Source organism: Meriones unguiculatus, chromosome 19 (genome assembly GCF_030254825.1).
Source record: "Meriones unguiculatus strain TT.TT164.6M chromosome 19, Bangor_MerUng_6.1, whole genome shotgun sequence".
NCBI classification, from domain to species: domain Eukaryota; kingdom Metazoa; phylum Chordata; class Mammalia; order Rodentia; family Muridae; genus Meriones; species Meriones unguiculatus.
The window spans coordinates 61465177-61470901 of record NC_083366.1 but is presented as its reverse complement, the minus strand read 5'-3'; the positions used below and the strand labels follow the sequence as shown (position 1 = coordinate 61470901).

Here is a 5725-nt window from a genome sequence, read left to right as displayed (position 1 = left end):
CGGAACCTTAAAATACCTTTGCCAATTAAATCTGGATTATTTCTGACTCTGGGAGTAGTCAGTCACTTTACTGAAGCCTCGGAAGACGATAAAGAATGCACAGAATCTTCCTGTTTCCATCTGCGTTTTCACGGCTTCAGAGTCTGGAGTGTGTTCGGCGGTTTCATCTGCTTTTCTTTATCTCTAGACCTGAGGTGTTAAAAATAGATAGAAATAAGGGTCAACTGAATGGTGGATGTTACCTTGAGGCTAATGCCAAAATAATGGAGTTCATGACTCCAGCCACAAATCCCCACAGTCTAAGGGCAATCTCAGAAAATCTGCAAGATACGAAGTAAAGGGGGAGACGGAGCCCGGCCAACCCGATCCTGTCTCCTCTCCAGAAGAAGTTCACTGTTACACCATGCAGAGATTAAGGTCCCCGGACGATCGCACAGCAGACTTCAAAGGCTTGAGTACACTCCCAAGCCGCCTCTTCTTATGTGGCATGTTCTCATGGCAGGCCTTGTTTGCTAACACAACTATCCCAGCCTGGCATTTGCATATGTGTGCGTAAACACATGTGAGTGAGCATGCCTGTGTGTGTGTGTGTGTGTGTGTGTGTGTGTGCTGTGCATGTGTGTGTACTCAAGCTCGTGTGCTGGTTTCAGGTGCTGGCCACTTCTTTTTCTGTCTTTATTTTTTTGAGACAAGGTCATTTCCTGGGACCTGGGGTTTCTTATTTGTCTAGACTGACTGGCTGGCTAGAAAGCTCCCGGACCCTCCTGTAACTGCCTCCCCACATCACTGGGATTGCAAGAGTGCCAGCACACTCAGGTCTTTGTGTGGGTGCTAGATCTGAACCCAGGGCCTCTCATTTGCACGGCATGCCATCTCCGGAATCCACACTCCTCCCTCCAATTATGAAAGTTTGAAAGACCAAACATTTTACTTTAAATAGCTTTTCTCCTCTACTGAGTGGTAATAGAATGTGACTGGGGCCTTTGAGAAATCAGAATTCTGCGGGGAAACTTCTCATGTAATTTGCTGTCCACAGAACAACAGATGGATGTGTTTATCAGGGTCTTTCTCTTGCCCCTAATCCTGCCCTGACTGTGGGCCTGTCACCCAGAGTGTTAACAACCATTTGGTCACCAAAGGCTACAGACGTAAAAGAAAGCCTAAGAAACCTTCAGTGCTACATATGACCAATGTCAGTCTGCCCATCACCACATTTATTATTATTATTAATAATCATTTATGTAGCATATATGTACGTGTGTGTGGATACGTGTGCATGGGCACACAGCCATTACTCTCTTGATGCAGAATCTCTCACCGAAGCTGGAGCTAGGCTGGCAGCTAGCAGCCCCTAATGATCCTCCTGTCTCTGCCTTCCACAGTGCTGGGGTTACAGGATAGACACCTCTGCTCAGCTTTTGACCCAAGTGCTGGGGGTTCAAATTCAGGTCCCCATGCTCCTGTAGCAAGCCCTCTTACCCACATGGCCACCTTCCCAGCTCTCTCCACAGTTTTCATAAGAAAAATAAACCCTATTTTGTGCCAGAAACTATCTGTTGGGTTTTATGTTATTTATAAATGAAAGTATCCCTAACTAAAGGGATGTTTGATGTATTATTTTTAATTTTGGCAACATCCTACAAGGTGGCCATTATTCTACCTGTCCTATCAGTGGGGGAAACTGAGGCACAAGTGTTAATGACTTGCTCAAAGCTATACATTGACTTATTACTTAACTAACATTCCTTGGTTTAAAAAGACTTATTTGTATGTGTGTTGTGTATGAGAAAAAACACATACAGGACGCGCATGTACGTATACGCAGGTGTGCCCATGTGAAGACCGAAAGAGGATGTCTTTGTCTGCAACTCTCCATCTATTCCTTTGAGGCAGGATCTCTCCCTGAGCCTGGGGCTCATGCCTCCTTGGCTGAACCGGAAGCCGGCCATCTCCAACAATCCTCTTGTGTCCACCCCACTCAATGCTAGGGGTACAGGAGTGTGTGGAATGTCTGGGTGGTTATGTGGCCACTGGGAGCCAAACTCTGGTCCTCGTGATTACAGCAAACATTCTTAACCACTGAGCCACACGTCCAGCCAGATTGCTTGAGTTTTTAAGTAGGGCTTGGTTCACTGTCTACCAGGAATACCCAACATGAAGCTTTACAGCTGCACATATCCAAGAACACACATGAGACATTATATACCTTTGCATTCTGCTGTACTTAGTATTTTCTTTGTATGGTGTATGTGTCTGTGTTTAATCCTACCAAGAAATTTAGGCTGTAGCCTTGTACTGACTGATATGAAGGAGTCCTCTCTCCTCGGTCTGTGGGAAACACTGGCTTGGATCAATGTTCAAATGTCTCCCCCTATTCTAACACCCTATGATGCTATCTTTGTCTCCCAAGACTGTGAGCATCACCACGCCACGTACTGTGTTTGTTTTTGTTTTCTGAGCCCAGATCGCACTGCCTGTGGCAGAGAGGCAGCCATTCTATTGAGTGCGATTTAATTAAATCCTTCTCTACAGGCCTATAAAAGAAGCATGATGAGTGTGGCCTAAAGAACCGTGGGAAAACATGATGGGGAAAAAACTCCTCAATTCAAGCTCATAAACCCGACAGTGGAAATGACACTTCTTAGAAGAAAAAATGACAGGCGAGGGTGGAATCATGGAGCCACTGTAGGGGAAGCTGTTAGGGATGGCTGCATGCCTGGTTCTGGGCCCATCAGAGACCCCCCTCCCCCAAAAGCTCAACGGTTTCAGCGATGCAATGGCTATGTCGGAGAAGAGAATGACTCAAGCAATACGGGCTAAGATGAAGGAAAAGCTGTATTTTGAAGGATGACTAGGGATTTCCCAAGAGTGGGTCAATATATTAGGGTGAGGAAGCAAGATGGTCACATCCTTTTGTGGGGGCATAGAATCACGTCCTAGGAACTGCAGCTTTGGTGTGTATGGTCATGAGGGCAGGGCTGGGGATGAGGCTGAAGAACTAAGGTAGTGTCAGGTGGGGGCGTCACCTCGTTGCGGTGAGGGACGGGTACAGCATGGCCACAGATGTGATCTGATTGAGTTCTAGAGTGATAACTCTGGAACATGCATTTTGTAGCATAAACATTGCCACGTGGGTCAGCTTCTTTTCTTGTCATTATGACCAAATTTACTTAACAAGAAGCAACTTAAGGAAGGGAGAGATTTAATTTTGGCTCACTGTGTGGTAGGTAAGGTGCAGAAATGGTTTTAGGCAGGGGGAGCCTGGGGGAGCCGATGAGGCGGCTCATAACGGTCTACAGCCGTTCTGTCCCTTGACATTCATAACATGGGTGCAGCCCATAGAATGTATGGATCCAAGTCACAGAAGCATGGCAGGAGACATCAAAGGACAGGGCTTCTGTGGCTTCAGGGGTAAAGCGATGGTCATGAAAACTAAAGTGTACTCAGGGGCAGAAAGGACCAGATCATTGCACGGATGTCAAGACGTGGAAAGACAATTTGGTGATCATTTGGATGGTGGTGTGTAGGGCGTGACAGAAGAGCATGCTGCTTGGTAGGCCCAGGAGGTTGGTGGGACACAGTGAGAACTCTTTTATGTGATAAACTTGGGGATTCTGTCTGAGGAACAGAAAATGAGAGAGCTAGCCCACTGAAGGAACAATTACCCCCAGGCACAGAAGAGCCATGTGTTTCTAAAAGCCAGAAAGAACAATAAAATAAAGTAGAGAGTGTAATGTTTTAAAGTGAAATGTCAAAAATTAGCACAAATCAAACATAGTCAAATGGGAAGTTGAGGCTGTATTGAATATTCAATATGAATTCTAAGCACCATGTGCATTTTTAAGAAAAGATTTATTTTATTTGTGTGTGTGCATGTCTTTCTGTGTGTATGTGTCTGTGTGGGTTTGTGCATGTGTGAGTAAGGATGCCTCTGGAATCCAGAAGAGGGTGCCAGGTTCCCTGGAGCTGGAGTTACAGGCAGTAGCTAGCAACCCGACGTGGGTGTTGGAGACTGGACTTGAGTCCTCTGCAAGATCAGCAAGTGCTGTAGCCACCAATCGATCTTTCCAGCCCCTGCCATGTGGAATTTTAAGCAGAGGAGTGATGTAGTCAGACTTACAATTGTAAATGTGTATTCTAGAAACTTCCAAGGACAAAATGGTAGACAAGTGTTATTATTCACTCTCCTGTTGTGACAACTAACAATTCTCGATGATCTTGAAGTCTGAACATTTTAAGGATCTATCTATCTATCTATCTATCTATCTATCTATCTATCTATCTATCTATCTATGATATATATTTATATATGTATCATATATGCCAAAAATATATTTGTATCTGGCTTTACCTAAGGGAGTTTTCTCAACTGATACTCAGGGAAAAGAATGGAACCTAAATGATTGAATTAGAACGGAAACTACCACACACAGAGGAAAAGCCAGAGTTCACACAGTGTTGGGAGATATTAAAATAATACAACTGTTTTCGAAGATTGTTCTGGAGCATACTTATAAAACTAATCATAATTCCCATTATGACTCAGCAGTTGTACTCTCCAGGCCCAAGAGTAACAAACACAGGTCCAAAAGTGACCTTGTAGAAGGCTTGTTTATAATAACCTAAAACTGGAAGCAGCCAAAACGTTCATTAACACACAACGCATAAACAAATTGTGCTGTATGTATGCAGAAGAACACAAGCCAGCTACAAAGAGGAATGTAATATCCTCTTTGTGTAAAAACGTAATGTTTAAAGAACACAGATAAATCTGACAAGCAACCAAACAACAGAAAAAGATATGAAGAGTGAAAGAAGCCTCACACTAAAGAGCGAAAATGGTATACTTGTGTCCAATATGACATTTTGCAAGGGAAAACCTAAAGATGAGGGGAAAGAAACAGCTTATAGGCATAGTGTTGGAGATGGAGCTGGGCCTGACTCTGAGTAAGGGCTTGAGAGCAGTTTGTGAGCTACATTAATGTTCAGTTTCCCAGCAGAATTAAAACACTTCAGGTTTGTGCAGTTCACTGCATTTACATGCTATGTTCCCCAAGGAAGGAGCAAGCAGTAAGCAAATAACTCAATGAGTAAGCATGATGAAAATTTTAGATGCCGTCTACCTTTTCTTTCCTTCTTTTTTTAAAAATCATCCAAATGCCTTATTTAACAGTTGCAGGCCATCCCGTGGGTTAAGTGGTGGATATCCAGGACCCTGCGGCAAGGTCAGCCAACCTCCAAGCCTCTCTTTCTGACTCCAGTAAGGTGAGCACATCATTCTCTGAATGGGCCCTTTGACGTTTCAGATGACAGAGTGTCTGGGGTCATCCATAAATTCCACAGGCACCTGTGTGCACTGTTTCTGAGAATCAGTCCAGTCTAGCACTTCGGTTAGCCCAGCCAGCTTGATGGGCTGCTCATGGCTTGTATCCATGATGGCGGTGATCTGGTGCAGAGTGCCATGCATATTTTCAGAAGCATTAGAAAACACAATGGAGTATAGGGAAGGACAGAGAATGTATTGAGTGAGTGAGAGAGTGGGTTTAGTAAGGGGAATTCCATGATACAATAATGGAAGGAGAAATGAAAGTCCAAAACGTATTTTGACTTTGATGGTTGGTAGAAGGTAAAAAATAGTTTACATTCTCTTAAAGGAAGAATTTAATTGAAGTAAAGTGGTCCTAGGTTGTTAGTGCTCATAAGCTACCTGGAAGACACAAAGCCA

The 5725-nt window shown here is 44.1% G+C and overlaps 1 pseudogene; it reads right to left on the bottom strand.

Moving 5' to 3' along the window:
- Nucleotides 1-5192: 5192 nt before the first annotated feature.
- On the bottom strand, nt 5193-5434 carry LOC110551930 (small ribosomal subunit protein eS28-like; annotated as a pseudogene).
- Between the last annotated feature and the right edge of the window lie 291 nt (nt 5435-5725).